Source organism: Equus caballus, chromosome 10 (genome assembly GCF_041296265.1).
Source record: "Equus caballus isolate H_3958 breed thoroughbred chromosome 10, TB-T2T, whole genome shotgun sequence".
Lineage (NCBI taxonomy): Eukaryota > Metazoa > Chordata > Mammalia > Perissodactyla > Equidae > Equus > Equus caballus.
Window position 1 is genome coordinate 70,472,568 of NC_091693.1, and position 23,010 is coordinate 70,495,577.

Genomic DNA, 23,010 nt, shown 5'->3' on the forward strand with positions numbered 1-23,010 from the left:
TGTCCAAACCACTGTCCAAAAGGCACCTTTCTTCCTTGAACAAAACTCTTCTCTTCAAAATCCCCTGCTAAGTGAAAACTTCATTGGGCTTGTTTAGACCAGACTTTGCCAAAGTAAGTACTTGTGACCAAACAGGACTGGCACCATGGGCTTGTGCCCTGTGCATTCCCATGGGCTCTGTGCTCAGAAGGGCGCCATGCTTGGCTTAATGTTCTGTTGTCATTATCTTGAAATTCTTAATAATTTCTGAACAAGAGGCCCCACATTTTCATTTTGCACTGGGCCTCACAAATTGTGTATACAGTCCTGCAGCCGGATCTTCCAGTCTTCAGACAACAGATTACTTGTGCGTAGGCTGTGGCTCTTCACAGTGGTGCTTCCTTCTTTTTCCAGACACTTGGCTTTAAGAGACAGACATTGTCTTAAGCATATCACATAGGAACACAATCCTTCACATCTTCTTAAAGAGCTTAAAGGGAATTCCACTTCCCTTTATTTCTCTCAGTTCTGTGGTCTTCTTTGAGGCCCATCTCTTCCCTGGATGCCCAACACTGGGAATGGCGCCTGCCTTCAGGAACACGGTAGCTGCCCACAGAACCTTACAGTCCTAAGTACAATATCCATAGAAGAGCATGTGCCACACAAAGACAGTGTTGACACACACACAACAGCATAGAGGTTTCATTACAATAGATTAGTGGGGGGAAATCCTGTGAGGTAAAGAAGGCAGTATTATCGTCCCTGTTATACAGGTGAGAAAAGGCAGAGATCCAAGGACTCTAGGCATCTGCTCCCACCATGGAGCAGAAAACTATCCCCTCACCTCCTGCTCCCTTCAAGGCAAAACATAACAGGAAGCTCAAACTATGTAACTCACCCGGTATGCGACCTTGGGTAAATCACTTAACCAACCTCATCTTCTGTTTTATCACCCAAGAAACAAAAGGCTTTGAAGGAATGAGTTCAGCAATCCCTTCTGGGTCTAAAATTCTCTTATTCGAAGGGATTCCACTAAATTAGTACTAAGTAAGTCTTCTTATAATGAAAGATTAATGTACAAGGAAGTAAAGAAAATTTCAGCGGGTAAATATCAATCTTTAATTTCTTATTATTCCCCAGTTTTAAGCAATTTTGACCTCTTCCAAGATGGCTGCATCGCATTACACTGCCTTTACTGTGAAACACAATCCTCTCCTTCTAAGATGTGAAATTTCTTTGAAAAGATACTGACACTTAGGAAAGAGTCTACTGATTAGCTTTCCATTTGTCCCTGTGTCAGAGAACCCATAGGAATCACATTTTGAAAAAATTAACCAAGGGCAGCTAAGGGAAATTGTCATAAAGAATTCACTTTTCTTCTATTATAATGATCACAAAAGAGAGCTGTAATGAGAAAGAAACAAATGAAGAGGGGCACATGAACAAGGACATAGAAAGCAGTGTTGTGTGTGTGTCAAGTTGAACGTGGAGATGGGTGTAGATTAACAGGAAAATGGACACCGCTGGTTAGTAGACTAAGCAGAAAATGGATCAGTCAGGATGCTCCTAGTTCCTCTATCAAATGGCTAAGGAAGCTATTTAGCTCTTTGTTTCTTCAGTTAACCATGAAGGGTCAATGTTAGAAATGAAAAGGATAAAAGTTGATCAATTATACAGAGCTGCAGAGTTTATTATTGCTCTGTGCTTAGTGCTTATCCTCCTGGGAATTATTGCAGGAGCAGCTTTGAGCAAATTCCAAATTTTCAAATCAGTTCTCCATTTCTTCCCTCCATTCAGCTTTTGATATTACGCATACATAATTTATCACAGCTACCATTATTGCATTAGCTTGAGTAGTCCTCTGGCTCTCTGTCTGCAGGAGGATATTCATTTTGCATTTGTAATTATCAAACTTAAAAGGAGCCAGTTAATTCTGCTTTTGATCAGGGGTCTCATTTAGTAGAATGATGTCTTAAGAGAAAGACATGGGAACTGAATTTTATTTTGGCATGGAATTCCAATTACTCAATCTCAGGCTCTCATTGGTATATGTAACTAATGTTTATAGAAGAAGAGTGTGCTTTTCCCCCCTAAAGTTTCTTTACACTTCATTAAATAGTTGTTGGAGTTTAGTAAATTTGTCCTACTGGTGAATCAGAAGTAGAATCTTTTCTTCTCTAATTGTGTTTATATAGAAAAGTGTCAGCTGGAGAGGTAACAATTATGCAGGTCATTAAGTTAATATACATGGTCCAAACAGATTATTCCAGTAATTTAGGCCCATGATGTTAAAGACGTCAAGTTAACTGGATAAGCTCTTCTCTCTCCCTTGTACAGCTAAAGTCAATTTCATAGTAATATTAGTTCTACTTGTCACACCTAGTAGTAATTGAATGCATTTATCTGAAAATAAAATGTAGCATTCATACCAGACAGAAAGTCAACTTTTTAATCTTAATCTTCTATCTCACAAATTTTGTTTTCGTTTTTGGTGAAGAACAAGAAATAATGTAGATAAGAATGTCTTTTAATTCCATAAATAGATTAAAAGTATAGCAGCATTTTTATCATTAATTTTTTCCTTGATGGTAGTTCTCATAACTCTCTCTCTTCAGCGGCTTTTACTTCTCTTTCAATCTCCATACCACTAAGCCATATATTTCTTTTATAATGATTGAAGATGATACAGATTTTATCATTAAACATTTTAAGTGAAGAACTAAACCATTAGCACACAGATTATGCAGAGATGTGAATGTACCATCTTCAGCTTCCCAAGTTAGATTCAGAAAATTCAACATGTTTAATGTAAAATTTAAGCTAATATGTATGGGTACAACCTCCTGAAACCTTTAGAGAAAGATTTCTTATTATCCAATTAATCATCAGAAAAACACAATTTTCTTACTACTACTAACCATTTGTGTGGCATTTTATAGTTTTTAAAGCTGTAGTTTATAATAAATAATAAAATAATAAAACATTATTTTACTGAATTTTCACAACAAAGACACAGGGACATAATACCTATTATATTCTCCATTCTATAGATGGGGAAGCCAATGCTTGGTCCAGGTATGGTGCTCAGGTCCACCTAGCTAATGACTGTCAGACTTTAAAATTTTACTACCAGGACTGGATGCTCATTCATTAGTGCAAATCTAATCCTTGGGTACTACATGTTTTGACACAGTATAATTTGACAGAGTGTAAAGTCATTTTTGTTAAAGTATGGGACTTGGAAGAAATGAAAGAGGCATAAAGTAATTTGGAATTAGCAAGTATTAATATTCTTTCTGTCTCTCTCTGTTTGGATCATCATTTCCTCCCAGAATTATATCCCGGTAGGATGAGAAGGATTACAATAGATTCATCAAGCATAAAAAAAAGAGGAAAGAAACCAGCTAATTCAATAATCCCTAAGAATAACAATCATTATGCCAGTTATAAATTTAGAACATTAACATCAATCACCTTCTCCTGACTAATACGTCTATTTTTGTTCAGGGTTTTCATTCTAGCCTGATTCTCCAACTTCTCCTGAATTAGACATTATTTTTATCATTACTGTTTTACACAATCATTGTTTAGACTTATCCGCATTTATTAATATCACCGCATACTATTCTTTTTTTATTGGTATCAGCTTTACTGAGGTATAATTCACATACCATGCAATCCACCCTTTTAAAAGAATATAATTCAATGGATTTTAGAGTACTTACAGAGTTGTGCAACCGCCACCACAATCCATTTTAGAACATTTACATCACTCTTAAAAGAAACAGTCACCCCCATGTCCCCATCGTTCTCTTTCTAGCCCTAGGCCACCACTAATCTACTTTCTTACTATTTCTTCTTATATCTCCGCGTTCCATTTTTCTTTCGCCGGAAGTAGAATTTCTCCCTATTCAGCAAACAAAAGTTGCAACATTCCAAACCAAATGCTGAGATATTTTCCTCAATTTCTTCTCTTCAACGGGAAAGATAGGTAGTATTTCTTTCTTTGGGTGATCTAATTCCTGAAGGATTTGTTAGTTGTTGAGACTAGTAATGCATTGAAACTGAGTTTAAAAGAATAGATTACTAAAATGTTCTCTTCTGAAAATTAGTCTTTTTTTTTTTAAAAAAAGTGGATTTTAAGATGTTTAGTGTTCAGTGAAGACCTCTTAGGCTAGTAATCACCTCTAAAACATAAAGAAAATAGGAGCTGGTGAAGTAGAGTCAGCACCCAGGAGGCCAACAACTTCACCAGGACCAGGGACATGTGCTGACATGTCATAATAAAGCCCTGGTTTATCGAGTGGTGATAACGTAAAACAAAGCTGGATACTGGTTAAAGGTGGTAAAGGCAGGTTTTATTCAGTAATGCGACTGCAGCAGGGGAAAGAGACTTCGGTACAGAACTGAGCTCAAGTCTGCTGGGGCCGAGGTGGCTGGGCGTTTTAAAGGGAGAATGAGGGAGTAGGGAGGGGAAAGGAGTTGAGGCATCCAGCCGAGTCAGGAAAGCGGAAAATTACAAAAAATGGGAAGAGGGTTGGTCACTGTGATTAAGCTACCTGGGTTTGTTACTTGGTGCTTATCTGGAGAAAAAACAAACTTCTTATATCTTTAGGACAGGAGATAGTTTTGCAAATTGGAGCAAGACACCCAACTAAATTAGGCCCTTACTCTCCCACAGGGTCTGGGAGGCAGGGGAGTGAGAGCTGCCTCCCCGGAGGGTTGCATTTCCAGGCCCTTAAGCAGACAGTTCTGGGCGATGGAAGATTTATATCTCAAAGGATCAGAGAATGGATTTACAACTGTAAGTTTTCTAAAAGTAACTATTTTAAGAAGGAGTTCATGGGCCTCTGTCAAGTTCTGGCTGGAATAAATAGTAAATTCCTTTGGCAGCGTTGAGCTGTCTCAGGTAGGCATTTTAAGACCGGCTGGGGTTGTCCTAGAGACATAGCCTTAGGCCACTAAAAGCCATGCTAGAGTTTGTTCAAGTCTGTTAGTTTATGTGTGTGTGTGTGTGTGTGTGTGTGTGTGGTAGGGAGGGGGTGGAGGGTGGACAAAATCATTTGTGCTGAGTGTCTGCAATTCTTACAGGCTAAGGTTGAGGCCTCGTCAAGAAGGGGGCTCAGAGGAACCTGACTAGAGTTTAGTCAAGGAGAGTCTTTGTCAGTGCCTACCGTGTGGTAGTCAATGGGTCTAGCACTTAGCAGTTGTGCAAATCCCATGTTCTTTTTTGACTAGTAAATCAAAAGTTCAAAATTATCTCAGATTATCATAAGAGTAACAGTAGCAGATATCACGTATAGGGCATTTACCGTAGCCAGTTACTGTACTAAGTGCTTAACACACATGATCCTAGTTAATAACCCTGTGAAGTTGGTTATCATCAGCAGTCACATGAAGAAACTTGCCCAACTGGTAGAGTCAGGAATCTTACTATTTCTAAGCCTGGGTCTTAACAGTTATGTTATTTTGGTTTTGGCCTGATTATCGCCTTAGCCTGAAGTTTTCCCCTACTAAGCAGACATTTTTATTACTGTTATTGTTTAACACAGTAAACGTTTGGATCATTTATCTTTTATTTGAAATAGAATTTCCTTTGGTAAAAGTCTTTAGGTGAAAATTCACTGAGTTTGTGTTTAAATATGAATGTCTTTTTTCATGCTCATTTTGATAAGATAGTCTGGGTACACAACTCAAGGAAAGTCAATATTTTCTTCCAGCATGTTCTATTAAATATACACCACTGTCTTCTGGCTTCCATTGCTGCTGATTCAAAGTTGACAATTAGGCTAACTATTGGTCCTTTGAAAGAAATCTCTCTTTTCACTCTTTCTGCTTTTAGGATCTTCTCTTTATCCTTTGGTGATCTGTGCCTTTACTATATGTCTTGGTATAGAAATCTTTTATCTTATGTGAGATATACTGGGTTTCCAGGTTCTCAAAATTAGTATCTTTCAATAATTTTGGAAATTATTGAGTATTTCCAAATTTATTGAAAGATCCTAATCATCATCTCATTGAGCTGCTTCTTGTCCATTATCTTTGCTACTTCCTTCTGAAACTCTGAAGCATGTATATTAAACCTGCCCGCTTTATTGTCTCTAACTCTGAACCCACGTTTTACACGTTCTACTGCTTTGACTCTCTGGACCGCATTCTGGTTTATTTCTTAGGATTGATCTTCCAGTTAGTTCACTGTCTTCTCTCTATCTAATCTGCTGGATAGTACATTCGTGGCACTTTAAATTTCAATGATTATATATTACTATATTACTTTCCAGAATCTAATATTGTTCAAATATGTTTGGTCATTTTTTATGGTCTCATGTTCCTTGCTCATATTTTCAAGCTTTTGGTAAATCTCATTGAACATAGCTATTTCATATTCTATGTAAAAAATTCCATTATCGGAGGCCTTTGTGGTTTGTTGTTTTACTCATGGTGTCTTATTTCCTTGTCTGTTCTCTGATTCTTCATTCTGGGTTGTTGATTTTCTAAGGAACTTTATTTGTTGGTATTCTTTGAAGCCTGGGTTGAGGGTGAGTCTTCCAAAGGTGTCACAAATTCGCTTCCACTGGTTGCCTGAGTGCATGGTCCTCGGGGATCATGTCTGATGTTTTTTTGGAACACACATGTAGCATGAATTAGAACCCCAACCTCATGAGAGGACCCCAATTTGTGATTATGAATCCTCAGAGAATTTTGCCCTCTTACTCTGTGCCAAAATTGATTTCCTTGTGGAATATTAGGATTTGTTTCTAATTCATTCTTACAATGACAGTATAGCCCTCTACAATACTATTTTTATGAGTGTCTCATTAAATTCCTTGCACTGACCAGGTCCTGCGCTTTTCCTCACTATCCAGCCCACACAACCACCAAAGTGGAAGCCAAAGGATTTTAGGGTTTGGCTGAAATTTTCAGAGTAATACTTATTTTGGAACTTACTTATCAATCATGTTTCCTGATTTTATTTCATTTTGGGGCTCTGTTGATTCCTTACTTTTAAGCAGCGTCACAGATATAATACATACAGTCAAGAGTTGCCTAATGATGTTTAGGTCAACAGTGGACTGTATATACTACAGTGGTCCCATAAGATTAGTACCATACAGCCTAGGCATGTAGTAGGCTACACCATCTGCGTTTGTGTAAGTACACTCTTTGTGTATTATGATGTTCACACAATGATGAAATCATCTAACGATGCATTTCTCAGAACATATCCCCATCATTAAGTAACATATGACTATACTTATAGAGATAGATATATAGTTTGGTTATTTCACTATACATTTTAGTTATTCCAATCAGTGAGGGTGATACAAGGTACCTGTTTGACCATACTGCCAGAAATGAAAGTCTCTTTTATTTCGTTCCTTCTCCCTTAAACTCATTTAAATTTTCTGCCCACCAATTTAATCAGTCACTCAACCAGGAGAAAATTTGTCCTTTTATAAACGTTCAAAGAAAGTTTTTCTTTTTTGGTGAGGAAGATTGGCCCTGAGCTAATATCTGTTGCTAATCTTCCTCCTTTTGCTTGAGGAAGATGGCTGCTGAGCTAACGTCTGTGCCAATCTTCCTCTATTTTGTATGTGGGATACTGCTACAGCAAGACTTGATGAGTGGTATGTAGGTCTGTGCCTGTGATCCAAACCCACGAACCCCAGGCCACTGAAGTGGAGTGTGCAAACTTAACAACTGTGCCATCAGGCTGGCCCCCATCAAAGAAATTTTGTTTATTTTTCATCTTATAAAGTGGCAACAGCTTCCTTCAGTTTACAAGGAAAATGAAATGGTTCCATTTGAAAGGTACTCTGATGTGATAGTAAAGGGCATTATAGGCAGGAAAGAATTCTTCATGTCCCCCAAGACTTTTGCCCTTGATGTTACTCCTGTGATTATGTCATATTACCTCACAAAAAGATTTTGCAGATTGTAATTAAGCTTGCTAATCAGTTGACTTTAAGCTAAAGAGATCACCCAGGTGGGCCCATTCTAAACAGATGAGCTTTTAAAAGCAGGGCACTTTCTCCAGCTGGTAGCAGAAGAGGTGGTAGAGAGATTCCAAGCAGGACTTGGAGGGCAACTTCTAGAAACTGAGAGCAACCTCTGGCCAGCAGCCAGAAAAAACACAGGTACCTCATTCCTAAACCACAAGGAACCAGATTCTGTCAACCACAAGAATGAACTTGGAAGCAGAATCTTCCCCACAGCCTTCAGATAAGAGCCCAGTCAAGCTAACAGCTTGATTTCAGCCATGTGAGACTCTCTGCAGCGAATCCAGTTGCGCCCGCCTGGACTTCTCACCTACGGAATTGTGAGCCAACCAATGGGCGTTGTTTGAAGTTGCTATGTTTGCAGTCATTGGTTATACAGCATCAGAAAACCAATGCAGGCATATTGCTCCATCATTGATAACTTTAAGAAGAAAAAGCAGGAGTGATTTTTTTCCTTGAAGCTTTCTTCTCACAGAATACTGAGTACAAAACAGCAAAAAGCTCACCTTCAAGAGATACACTATCCCCCTAACAATGCTAGCTCTGATGCTCAAACTTTGAACAGAGACGATAATGCAATTGAGTTTGCTATTGGCAAGAAAAGGTCAATTTAATGAAATGTCAAATGCTTTCCAGTGAAAAAGCAGATCACTATATCTGACAGCAAGTCAGCACTCCGAGTTGTAATGTACAAGCTACTGTCTTCATATTGCTGTCTCAGAAGCTGACCCCTCTGCGTCTTTTTCTCAAGCCAAAGCCCTGTTCCCCAATGCCCACCTGTGGGCTCCATGAGTGGCTTCTTTCCCTGATGACTCTCCAGGTCTCTGCGGCATAGCAGAACACGGTGCGCTTAGCGAGGTGTTGACCTCCTCTCACCCCCAATTTCTCCTTAATCCCCTTTCCAGCTTCATTTCTCATGACATGTTCACACAGACCCTAAATTTGGCAAATACTCAGTTTCCAAAACATGCCAAATACTTTCCTAATTTCCCTCATGCTCCTCCTTCCACTCAAGATGCCCTCTCTTCTATTTCCACTTGTAGACATTGGACTTATCCTTCAATATTCAGCTCAGATACCACTTCCCCCAAGAATCTTCTCTAGATTCTTCCAGGTAGAATTGTATATTCCCTCTTTTGTGTTTCCAAAGCTTTCAAAACCAGCGTTTGCTCTCTGTTGTGTAAATGCCCGCTTTTCCCACAACATTAAGTTGCTGACATTAAGAATAATTGTTCATATATATATAAATCCCCAAAGCCTGGCGCGGTCCATTAGTAGATGTTGTGGAACTGAGGCTGGGGTATAGGGAGATAAGCAAGATAATCAGGTGATGCAAAAAATAGTTCTATTTTTCCTTTAACTATATGTATGGGCATATTGCTCATTACTTTCTCCTTCAATTGGATTGTGCACACTTGACATTTCTCCCAAACTTCTATACTACGTGAGTTGACTGCCACAGTCTATCCCTAATCACTGCAACCCAGATTATTTCAACAGGATCATCTTCCTGTCTTGTGTCCCTAACATCCTTATAATCTGATACACTTCTACAAACCAAAACCTCATTCAACAGCCTAAAAATTGCTTTTACTGAACCACTCTCTACCCCAAAACCCAGCAGTGTCTCTCCACAGGCTAGAGCTGCACTGTCCAATATGGTCATCACTAGTCACTAGCCATTAGCACAACTTCAGAGGTGCTGAAGGTTTTAAATACCAGAGATTTTAAAGACATAATACGAAAAAAAGTGTAAAATATCGCATTAATAATGTTTTATATTGATTATATGTTGAAATGGTATTTTTCCTATACTGGACAAAAGGAAATATATCACTAAAACTAATTTCACCTGTTTCTTTTTACCTTTTTAAATGAGACCCCTTACATCTTAAAATTATGTATGTGGCTTGCATGATACCTTAGTGGACAGTCTCGCCAAGGGCATAAGCTCCCAGCACCTGAGTTTGGCCCTGTGATTCACGATTGGCCTCAGTCTCCTTTCACAGCCTCATTTCTCATGTCTCACACGTGAGATGTCCATCATAGCCAGTATTTTTTTTTCAGAAACGAAGTTTTTATTCTTTTCCTCTGCTCATACTATTTCTTGTATGACCTTCTCTCCTTCTATTTTCCTTATCAAAATGCCACCCCTTCATGCAGGCTCTTGTTACCTCCAGAGCCAAAAGAAATCTTCTCTGATCTCATCAACTGAAAGGAATTTTTCTTTTCTAAAGAAAGGATTCTGATGTAATATATTTTGTTTCTTCTATTACATTATAAGTACTTAGAGAATAGGGACTGTTTAATATATCTGTATATACCTCCACAAATAGCATAGTGACTTCCCTCAATGACTCAATGTGTGATGCATAAATGAATGGAGAAATTCCATTTAAGAAATAGGTGATAGGTTATATACATGTATATGTGTATACATGTACAGATATATTTATGTATATATATAGATACAGATAGTCACAAGTATTATTTCATAATTTAATGCAGAGGAAAGATTCTCTGAGTCTTTAGAGGAGAATAGAGAATGAAAATTTACAGAGAGAAAAAAAGACTCAGAACATTAGAACTGGAAGAGACCAGAGAGAGCATCATGCCCATTTCTCTCTTCTTGCAGATGAAGGAATACCCGCTGGAGGAGTGGAATGACCCTTGCTAGATATAAGCCATGTGTGAGGTATACTGCTTTATCTCCTGTGCTCAGTGCAGGACCTGATGCTTAAGGGGTCAGTAAACATTGGCCCAACGAATGGATGAAAAAGTAAGTGAAAAATGCAAAGTAAGCACACCTAGCGGACTGAAACTAGACTGCACGTCTCCTGATTTGCAGAGTAGCTAGCTTTTCACTCTACCACAGAGAGGGGGAGGGAAAATTGGGATGCAATAGGGAGCTATGTTTAAAACATTCTTATTGGCCAATCATTAAAGTAGCCATGTAACAATTTTTCTGGTGATGGCAGCTAGGCATACGTGAATTTACAAGAGTAAATTACACTTTTCTTTCCCAGTCAGGTGACTTCTTCAAGTTGGTTAGAGCTGCCCTTTCCCTGGGCATAAGAGAGTATATGCTTCCAGTAATTTTCGAAACAGCAGGGATGGATTTTCATTCATTCTCCCATTTTTTCTTGTCTTAGTCCCTTTTGTACATTTATTTGTTGCTTGATGTTTTACTGAGCACTTCTCCCACATACATCATAAAATCCTCAAAGCAAACTTAGTAACTATTATTAGCACCCCCACTTTGAAATGTAAAACTCAGAAGTTAACTTAGGGGCCAGCCCTGTGGCCAAGTGGTTAAGTTCATGCGCTCCACTTCAGTGGCCCAGGGTTTCACCAGTTTGGATCCTGGCATGAGTGTGGCATCACTCATCAAGCCATGCTGAGGCGGCGTCCCACATAGCACAACCAGAGGCACTCACAACTAAAATATACAACTATGTACTGAGGGGCTTTGAGGAGAAAGAAAAAAAGATTGGCAACAGATGTCAGCTCAGGTGCCAATCTTTAAAAAAAAAAAAGTTAAACTGATCAAATATCACACAGCTAGGAAGTGTCAGAGCTGTCTGTGTCTCCCATATTATTTCCAAATATTATGATTGCTTCGCCTATTATTTCCTAGTATTACTAGTGAATAAGATCACACATTCATTATAGTTGAAGCAACAGGTATTATTTGTGGCCACTGAACAGAAAGAAGCCATTGATCAACCTCATGATCTTTATCTCACCAGCTTATTTCTTATTCTTCAGAATATTCTCTTCAAAGCACAACTTTTGGGGTTTAATATGTGTGGAAAGAAAATAAAAAATATTTTATACAATATAACAACTAAAATAATTGCTAAATTGGCTTCCCCAAACTTCATATTGGGGGTACTCTTGCTCCATTTCCGAAACTCCAGTGAAGAGGAGGTAGCTATTGACATTTTTTGGGAACCCTGCACAGGCGGAATTCCCCCCAAGCTAAAGATTTGGAGACTTGTGAAAGTTTGAAGATTTTGAAATGTGAGGCTTAGGTTTAATGATTTCTTCCTTTTTTAAAGAGGTGAAAAGAATGAAAAGTACAACTTTAAACAGAATAGATAAGTAGGACAAAATTAATCAATAAATCTAAGTTGAGGTTGTTTACACAGGAGATCTATGCATCTTACCCATTTTCCATCTGTGGAAGGCAATTTGCTTGTTATTTAGATGTGATTGACACAATTTGACAATCTGGTTTATTAGTCTACTTTGTAACTAAGTGTATGTAAAATGCAAACAATATTTTTCCCACCCATATCTTACCAAGGGGACTTATTCTGAAGTGGTAAATGAATGTCCCAAAAGTTCCTTCCCTGCGACCCTCCCTTCCCCCCTCCCCCCTTTCCCTCTGCTTCCTTTCTGCTCTTACCTTGAACCTACCAATGAAAACAAAAATTGAGAACAACAAATATTACGGGAAAACTTGTTGATCATGCATATTACCATGGGGATGCTGTGTCCTACCCTTTTAGTTTCAGGAAGCTTGAGTAAATGTCTACTATTCCCTCATGTTGCAGCCTTGTACCTCCCACACCCCCACTTCCCTTTCGAGTATGATGGGTAGATGGAAGAAAGTGCCAAAGAAATAAAACTAAGCAATTCCAAAATATGTGGACTTGCATCATGAAATCCTTAGTGTTAAAAATGAGTGTATCTTAACAGGCAGAACCTATTAAATGAGCAGGAACTAAATAACAATGAAGACGTCTTGCTAATTAACCTGGATGTAACTAACATTGCTGCAGCTGAAACTCGGCAATAAAGTTGCCTTCTTAGCAAGTTCTGTTGAATCATAATCTCCTATTTCCCCAGTGTCTGCATGTCTAGCTAGTTCAAGAATGTTTGTACCAAAAATTTTATTACAAATGCTAATACTGAGTTATTAGGAGAAATAAGTGGCAAATACTTTCAACGAAGGGGAAAAAAGTACGGCTTTCATTTCAAGGGGCCTAATTATAATACTGCTTTCTATTTTAGTCTTTATTTATTTTCCAATTCTTTGGGGATTGGGTCATATTTAACAATGAAACAAGTAGTGCTCCAGTGTCTAATTACGATTTTCTTGTAGGATTAAGAAGTCATGTCTCGTTAGCCCCACTGAAACTAGAGGTGTTAATCTTCACCTTGGCGTTCTAATCTGGAAGTAAGTTTGTGGACCAAGTATTGAAGGGTGTTGAGCAAACAGTTTGATTAAAGCCACTGAGGCTTCAGAAGCCAGTCCCATGTTATTGATTCAGATGCACCTCTCTATATAAATGCTTAGACATGTCTTTTCAAACGTACTAAGCAATAGACTGGAATGACCATCGGAGGAAGCCATCATGTTGGCCTTTCCCAGCAAAGAGTAGAAAACATCTTGGTATTTTTCCTGAATTATCTCTGTTTCTTTCTATGATGGATTTTTTTTGTTTTTTCATGCTGGGGAAGAAGCAATGAGGCCAGAGCACAGCAGACAGAGAGAACTCCTGTCAGTTTCTGGTAAAGACTTGCAGGAGGTTATGCTATGAACATTTGCTGGCAACGTCGTCTGAGAGCAGAGGGCTCAGTTTCAGTGACATGGCAGATGGCAAAATAATTCACTTCCAAACTTTTTTTTTTTAATTAAGTTTTTTTTTCCTTTTTCTCCCCAAAGCCCCCTGGTACATAGTTGTATATTCTTAGTTGTGGGTCCTTCTAGTTGTGGCATGTGGGATGCCACCTCAGCGTAGCTTGATGAGTGGTACCATGTCCGCGCCCAGGATTCGAACCCACAAAACACTGGGCCGCCTGCAGCAGAGCATGCAAACTTAACCACTTGGCCACGGGGCCGGCCCCCCTACTTCTAAACTCTTGCTCGGTTAAAAACATCCTAGACTTTTCTCTTTGTTTTTCAAAATGAAAATGATTTAATAGGCAAAAAAATGGTGAGTGAAGAAGAAATTAAAAGCCAGTGCCATCTCTTTGATCCTCAATCACATCTTTGTAAAATTAGAGAGCGGGGCTACATAATCTCTTAGGTCCTTCCATTTTTAAGATTCATCATGCTCTTACTTTAGTGGTATAATCCACGTCTAGCTCCAGGAAGCCAAGCTTTTATTCTTTGTTGTTACATCCTCAGTGCATCACACATAGTAGATGCTCAACAAATGCTTGTTGAATGAATGAATGAAACAGGGCCTTGAAATGCATTGTAAGAGCAAGTGCTGGCTGAGTCTTCAGGATGAGCTCAGCAGCAGGAAGCCTTATCCTCAAGGAGTTCATCATATCATTGGGGAAATTAGCTTAAACAACCTGAAGCTTTACAATCCCCAGAACATTCTGTGAAAAGTGGCACTACAAAGTATAAGGCAGCCTCTGCAGATCACAAGAGCTTAGAGAAAGTCATGCAGATCTCAGATACGATGCGGTATGATTACCTGCATTTTACAGATAAGTGGACTAAGGCTTGAGGAAGTTCAATAACTAACCCAAGCTCACGCTGCTACTAAATGGTGGAAGAGGAATTTGAACCCAAGACTGACTGGCTTTCAAGACCATGGTACTCCACATGCATCTAGCTGCCTGGAGAGGAAGTACACCAGGTCCAGGGAGAACTGGGTCTCAGGCAGAAGGATGCCTCTCTTATCAAACTGTCTTCTGATCCAGCAGGTGAATATGCACATGCCTACCCCTTTGCTTGCCCATCCCTATACAGCCTGAGAAAATCCTCACATGTGACCTCTCTTGCCCTCTGGGATTTTCTTCTCTCGGATGCTTTCTGCCCATCCCTCTCTACTTGTCTCAATACTTGGTATTTACACTTGTCCAGGCTAATCAATCTAGCTTGGCTCTGGGGACTGGTTTTGACTTCCAGGATGTGATAACATCACTGCTCATTATGCCCTCCTTCTTCCAACCTTCTGGCTCTGCCTTGTCTGCTACCTTCTGAGCTCTCTTATGAGTTCATTTCATCTTTCTCCTTTTCCATTATATACATCTGGCTTTCCCCTCGTTCTTTACCTGGGCTCCCTGTCCTGCAATATCTGTTCATTGTGACTTAGGGCATGGGTGATGACAAGGGCATGGAGAATCCAAGCTGAGGGTGCAATATGAGCAGAGATAAGGAAATAGAAAGAAGCTTGCCTTCTGTAGGGACCAGGAGGGAATTATTTAGAGGGGGAAAAGATGCTTTGTACTAAAGAATGGAAGTAAGATTGAATAGTAGATACATTAGATAATAGATCTTCTAAAAAGCCAGTCATGGGTGTGTATAGATGGTAATGTAGGAAGCAGAGCAGCAGCATAAATGACTGAAAAAAGAAACTGCTTGCTCAAAGCTGAATAGCACTGACAGAGAAGAAAGGAAATATTAGAATAAGGACACAGGCAGGGGGCTGATGCTGATTTATCCTGACACAAATCAGTAACAGCTTGCCCCAGGGTAGGCAGGTTGTGTTCTCTCTCTCTATGGCAGATATTTTCAGGACATCTATTCTCATTCCAATAATCCTAAACTAGTGTAATAATGGTCCAAATAATAGTGCAATAGAATTTCCTTGAGTTGACAGTTGGAAGTAGACACCTATAAGTTTCGTATTTTAAACTTTATAAAAAGGCTCATGAAGGGCTGGCCTGGTGGCACAGTGGTTAAGTTCATGCGCTCTGCTTCGGTGGTCCCTGGGGTTCATGGGTTTGGATTCTGGGCGCAGACCTACACACTGCTCATCAAGCCAAGCTGTGGTGGTGTCCTGCATACAAAATAGAGGAAGATTGGCACAGATATTAGCTCAGGGCCAATCTTTGTCAAGCAAAAAGAGGAAGATTAGGGTGTCTCCCTGGCTCCTGATATTCATGTCCTTGTAGAAGCCTTTCTCCTTGAGTAGGGGTGGGACCTATGACTTGCTTCTAACCTCTAGAACATAGCAAAAGCAGTAGGATAACATTCTTGTGATTCTGTTACGTTATGAAGACTCTGTCTTGCTAGCAGGCTTGCTCTAGAGTCTCTATTGCTAGCTTTGAGGAGGGGTGCTGCCATGAACTCCCAGCTGCAGGAAATTGAATGCTGTCAACAACCACATGAGCAAGGAATCACATCCTTCCCTAGTTGAGCCCTCAGAGGAGAACCAAGCTCCAGCCAAACACCGTGATTACAGTCTTGTAGGACTCTGAAGCAGAGAACCCGGCTAAGCCATGCTGGGGCTCCTGACCCAAAGGAATGATGAGATAATAAGTGCATGTTGCTTTAAGCTGCTAAGTTCGTAGGAATTTGCTACATAGCCTAGAAAACTAATATAGGTCACTTTCCCCACTTCTCTTTTATTGACTCTATAAACCAGTGATTCATGCTTCCATCTTCCCAGTCACTATGCCAGAGGCCTAGAGTCATTCTGGGCTTCATCGCATCCCTTATGCCCAACATCTACCATCTAACCCTTCTGTACTTCCATGATCCACCGCTTACTCAGTTCTTCTTTCCCATGCTTCATACCCTCCAAAGAAGTGAAATTCAAACTACACAACCCATTTTTTCTTGAGAGTGGAAGGCTATGAGATGCTCACACTCAGAGGGAAGGAGAGAGGCAGTAGGATTGCTGAGGGCGAGGGGTAAATAACCAAAGAAGACAAAATTGATGGGGTGCTGAGCTGAGGCAGGAAGGTAATCCCGCTGTTGCCCAGGGCATCAGTGGTCCAGAAATGGCCTCATTTTTCTGCTGAGGAACTTTTACAACTTGGTCGATCAGCTCTCGCCATTTCTTGCCTGGACCAGCTATTCACTCTGACTTGGATCTTATTCCCCCTCAATTTATCCTCTGCTTGGTCCCCAGAATAATTTCCTAAGACACAGATCTGACTATCTCACAACGTTTTCCTCTTATGTTCAGGATAAATTCAAACCCCTTAGTGTAGCCCCAGAACCTTCCCCAGTCTGGCTGGCCCTGCTACACCTCTGGACACGTCTGCTATGCTCCCACCTCTCACCCTGTGTTTCAGTGATACTGACGACTCACGGTATAATCTACAAGGCAAATTCATGCTATTCTCATCTCAATATTTCTTTTGAAGTTGTTCTCACTGTGAGGAATGCTCTCCTCCATCATTTCTTACACTGACTTCACTTCACCCTTTAAGATTCCGTGGAGCTTTCACCTGCCTATTAAGGAGGATCATTCCAGGCCAGAATAGAGGCTTTGTGGGAACCTGGTTGGAAAAGCGTCAGAACCATCACAAACTGCTCACTTGATCCAAGTGGACATCTCTTCAGCCCATCGTTAAATCTTCATAACTATCACATTACAAAGTTCTAAACATGTTATCTGGCTGCCCCAATGATAATGCAGTTTAGTTGTTTCGTATATCTTTTCCTTTGGTTAGATGACAGTATAGTAAAGATATGCCACTGTACTACAATAATATTAAAACTAACATCTATTTGGGTAGATGCATGTTTTAAAAATTTAATGTATTAATTTTGTTTCTCATGAAGATGTTTTTCAAGGTGACTCTCCAAACAGTTTCTGAGATGACTGGGAAGGTCACAAGATAAGAATGAAAAGACATTTTAGCAATTGGCTATTTGAACAACTGCAGATGATAATTATTATTATTACATTTTTGATGCCAGAAACTTACACAACTTATGTAGGCTGTGAAGGGAGGTCCACTTGGGTTTAAAAACTTGGAAAAATGTCAGCAAAATATGTTTATGTACTAAAACTGGTCCAAGCAGTTAGTAAGGAAAAGAAAGAACTAACTTTATTATTTAGTGTGGAAATTTACTAGGAATACAGGTGCCACTAGGGGGCTCCCTAATATTCCACAATTGTTGGGAAACCTATCACGGCAGGAGTAATAGAATAACGAATAAAAATACTCTGTAATTTAAAGTATTCCTTAGTAACACTAACATTTGCATGTTATAAAGCCTGAAAATGGAACTTTATTATTTTAAGGTTGGCTAGAGTTAAAAATGTATTTATGGTAAATAATTTAGCAATGCAAATGTAAATATGCACCTGATAGAGAAAGGCATAATGTGCTTCACTGAACTCAATTTCTTTGCTGTAATAAAAGGAGAAAAAAAGAACTTCATCTAGTTTCTTGATTACTTTTCTTCCTGAGTAATACAAAGCAAAAAGAGGAAAATTTTTACCATCTGAATTGTTCCATCATATCAAAGGATCATTATTTATTGATATGAAATAAATACCTCTCTCTCTATACATAAATATATTCTTTTTCTGTTTATCAGAGAATAATATACATTTCATTCTTTTCTGGTTTCCCATCTCAGCCTTTTAATTCACCACTAAAATTTCAAATATAGAATTTTAACTAACTCTATCCCCAGTGGGCCAAAAAAGAACAATGACAAAATTTGGTGGGCTGGCAAATAATTCATTCTTATGTTTAGGTTTATATACGTGTATTTTTTCCCTCTATTTCTTTCCTACAAACAAAAGACGAAGGCACGACTTGTGTACAGAGATTGATTGGTCTGCCTCTTTCCCTAGTACTTGAAAAAGCACAGACAACCGCTGAAAGGAAAGGAGAGGAATGGAATATTAACATACGCTTTCTAACTCAGACTCTTGACTAAGCAAGTAAGGAGCATCCTACAACACTTAAGGTAGCAAAATAAAGTTATCATGATCTTTTGCTTAACATGGGAGTTTTGGGCTTTGACAATTCTTTTGCTAAAATTTTTGCTTCCTTTTACTTAAAACTTAAAAACCAACCAAACAAGAATCTTCAACTTGGTAACTCAAGTCAAAATCAAAAGATTAATTAGTTTGTTAAATGCATACCTTTAGACAATATACTGAAAAATACTGGGTGGCCACTAAATCTGGAAACATAGGCCAACATGCGATGAATATTTATTGATATTATATTATGTATAGATGATAAATTAGTATTATCTATGTTTCTGGACTTTATGGTGACTCTCAGATCATTTTATCTCAGTGTCTCAAGTACACATATTTGAAGATGATACTTATATGCCTGGGCATCAGAGAAAGGCAGCTAGGAATCACTTAATGCATGTGTGTATTAAGCAGCTGTATAAACTATGAGAAGAAAGGGGAAGTATTTTTCATTCTGAATATTTTCTGAGTTGATTTGACCTTATCCTAGAATGAATAACTGTATAAGGCCATTGCTGTGAATTTTTCTGATTTCAGTGTGAAAAGTGGCTAAAGTAATTTAATGTCACAGGGATGGCTAGCTCATCTTGCATTTAAATATATACATATGTATTTAAATAAATAAACATACGCCTATATCCATGTGTGTGTATGTAGATGTGTGTACGTAGATTTGTAGATTTTTTTCCTTGAGCAGGTATGAAGTTATGTGTTGCTGGCAGCACAATGAACTGTAATGCCTGGACTCTGCCTTTACTGAGCTTACTATCCTGTTGGAGATACTTAGAATACATATATCCAAAGTTAGATAACAATACAGGACGGCAACACAAGGAATGGCAGGAGGCAGCACAGCCAAGAGCTGGGCCTGAACCACCACAGGCAAATATTCTGGGTCTGCAGCGGTTTCCCAGCTACAGGAAGGGCTGCTCTGGGCGCCTCCTCAGGGAAACACTGGAGGATCAGCCAGGAGCCTTAGCTTGTCAGTCAAACTACAGGCCCAGCAACTACACCTGTTTTAAGAGCTACAATTTGTAACTGCTGTAAGACAGTGGCCATAGACTGAAAAGTTCCATCTATTTAGCTCATTTGCTACCGCATGTGTCCCAGTTATTAGCAAAGTAATTAACTGTCTTCTGAAAGTTTTTGCTACACATTCTTAAATTTTAATGCAGGACATTCAGTAAAGAATTATCTCATCATCATAATTCCCATTTCCTTAAGACCTATTTCAGATCATTGGTTTTCCTTTAATCTCGAGGGCAAAATATACAGAGCATAAAATCTAGAATATCTCAAAGGGCATTCAGTAATCAACAAAAAGTTAATCAATGTGCAACGCAGAGTTTTCATCCTGTGTCTGAGCCTAAGGCCGATGAATCAAACTAAGTGGATTGAGCTCTCGACGCTACTGTGGAGGGAATGACCCTTTCCCTTATCAGTTTATTAGGGTTTTCTCTAATCCCAATAGTTCATTCCAAATAATCCACATATATTGGCCGGCGGTGACCTCTCCCCTCTTCCATACTAATTTTCCTTTCTAATTGCCCAATATTAGAGTCCACGCCTTACCCCAGCTGAATCACGAAGTACAGTCTTCCGGAGGCAGCTGAAACCTCCACAGATTTGACCCAAAGCTTCATGATTATTACAACTCTTGGCCTTTTCTTATATTATTCGTCAATATTTACAAGCGCCACTGTCTATGAATAAAGCACAGCTCAGGAAATTATTCCTAAGGGGGAAAAGTGTGGCTAGTTTTCCTACAGGCTGAAGGAGAAGTAAGTCCCCAACTTTACAGTTCCTATCCTATTTCATTTTCTATCCTATATTATGATTATCTTTGAATAGAATTTTCTAAAAATAAACATCCTCCTGAAATGATTTATTTTGGGACAGACGGGGTGAAAATTCCTAGCTTAAGCATATGTGTGTGTTATGAGCATTATACAAACAGGCCAATTGGTAAGTAGTTGTGCATGAATGCACATCCTTTCCCACATACCTGTCCCTCTTAAACAAACCTTCTATTCTCTTTTTCGTTTTATTCCTGGATATAGGGACTCTATAGGGCCATTTTCTCCAAGCAGAGATTAGACACTCGGATTGCACTAGCATCCTACCATCTCTCAGTGAAAGAGGAAAATTTGATGCCTGGACATGTGTAGTCTTGTGGAAAGGAACCTTATTTCACTCATAGACAAGAGCAGTAGTATGGCTAGCACTATTTCCCCAGAGATGGTCTGATTTAAAAAAAATCGATATCAACTCTTGACACATTTTCATTTACATCAGCGCATGGCTTTCAGTTGGGGCACAAATCAATAGGCAGCTTTTAACACTGCCCAACTCTTTCTTCCTATTGGGCTTCAGGCAGGCCATTTGCCGTTAACGTACTGTGTTTCTTGTGGAGGAAGTTTAACTGTTTTTCCTGTGACTAATCGCAACAGCCTAAACTGTAGCATTAATCACATGACATTTTCTTCATCACCACTTACGGCCAATCGACTTTTTACTTAGTGAAAGCGTTTGAAGGAGGCGACGGTTGTTCCAAGGGGGTCAAGAGTCAATGGGAAGAAGAAATATTTAGTTCCAAAACATATATAGTATATGGCTTCTAAAGTTGACACCATGCCAGACAGTCATTACAAGCCTGATCGCTTTGTAGGTAGGGTCTCACAGACAAGATGGAGAATGAGATTTGCTTAAAATTAAAGTGCTAGCTAGGAGTCACAGCATTTCGATTGAAAATAATTAATCTGCCTTTCCATAAACTAAAAGTCACATCCAGGGTCACGAGCAATTGGCGAAGTGTTTTCTCTAACTTTTGAAAGTGAATTCTTTTTCTTTCTTTCTTTTTTAAGCAATCATGAAAATTCAGTTAGGTCTGATGCCATGTGAGATGGGCAACCTCTGCAGTACTGGCAGTCTCCATAAAATGTACTATCTACCTCATTACTGCAGCTACTCAGATTCCTAAATAATGAATCAAATTCTTACATTATTCAGAAGCCACAAAGAGGTTATTAAGCTGAATAAGCAGAGACTTACAAAGGTTTACAACATATTTATCTAGGGCAATTACAAAGCACAAAAGTAACATGTTTTAAACACATATGGAAAGGTAACCAACCTCCTACATTATATTGCATTACATTTATACTATCCCCAAACAGCAATGACATCTTTTTTAGAGCAGTGCTCCCCTGGGACACGAGTCTCCCCAGATACTCCCTACAAAAGCACTATGTGGTGAAATCAGTTTGAGAAATGGTGCCTACGGAGTCCCTCTCTTGGCGATTTACAGTGCCTATGGGCATATCAAAGGCTCCACAAACATCTTCAGCAAAGAAAACTGTGTTTACTGTAGCATTTCCTCTACTGCCTAACCATTCTGGTGTCTGTTATTGAACTCCTGGCTTAGAAATACTTGCACATAGTCCATCCTACCTCAGGACTTTGGCATCCCCGGAACATAAGCTGGTTCTGGAACCTGTGCAGTCAGCGCTGAAATGGGACGTGACCATCATGAGGCCGATATGCATTAGGTGCCTGGGAAGACTCCGCAGTGATGGAGGAGGGTGCAGACCTGGGTAACCTGGAAGGTGATAATCAGCCTTGATCGCGGTAATTATACCCTAGGAAGCAAGCAGTAGGCGCCTTGGCCTGAACAGATTTACATGGTCTTTGTTTCTTCTTCTAGAATGCTCACTTTATTGGATTGAATGTTTGTGCCAAAATGTCACACGATATAACCTTATTTCAAAGTCTATCATTAAAATTACATCATAATGCTAACATGTTGAGCTACAGCAAGGGATATTATAAGAAGTTTAAAATACGACTTCTTAAACATGCATTTCAGAGAAGCCCGCGCTCCTGAACTGCAGAATGTGCCAGGGTGCCCTTGCTCTGGTGAACAGAAGTTGCTGGACCAACACAGATTTTTAAAACCCCAAATAAAAATTTTCTGGGGACTTCACATTTCCAGATGACTTTATTTATGGTAAAGACATTTCAAAATAAAATTCCAACTCACCTTAAGTAAAAAATCAATACTGCCCTTCTTAGGAGGAGAGCAATTGTATCTGAAAAAGGATCAAATGACAATTGCCACAGTCTTTGATGGCTTCCATTTCTTACTCTTTAGTCTCAGCTTGCCTGAATTTTAAGGGTTTCTTCTCTAGCACTGTTTACTAAAGGATGATATAGAGATCTTTAAACATTTTAATAAGTATGAATTTATTTTTCTTATTTATTGCAATTACATAAGAAATACACCAAACTCTGATTTTATGAAAACTGACAGTCCCCAACTTACAAGGTTTCGACTTGCAGTTTTTTGAATTTATGACAGTACAAAAGCAGTACACATTCAGCAGAAA

At 39.2% G+C, this 23,010-nt stretch overlaps 1 protein-coding gene across 11 annotated transcripts in view; it reads right to left on the minus strand.

The window, feature by feature from the left end:
* HS3ST5 (heparan sulfate-glucosamine 3-sulfotransferase 5) overlaps window positions 1–23,010 on the minus strand; it is a 262,850-nt gene that overhangs the window by 16,422 nt on the left and 223,418 nt on the right. Inside the window, exon 1 of one of the 11 annotated variants that reach the window (XM_070225454.1) lies at window positions 22,076–22,787. The exons of the other annotated variants lie outside the window; for them this stretch is intronic. The gene's annotated coding sequence lies outside the window, so the exon portion shown is untranslated. Of the gene's footprint in view, window positions 1–22,075; window positions 22,788–23,010 lie in introns of those variants that run through there. 11 annotated transcript variants of the gene reach the window in all.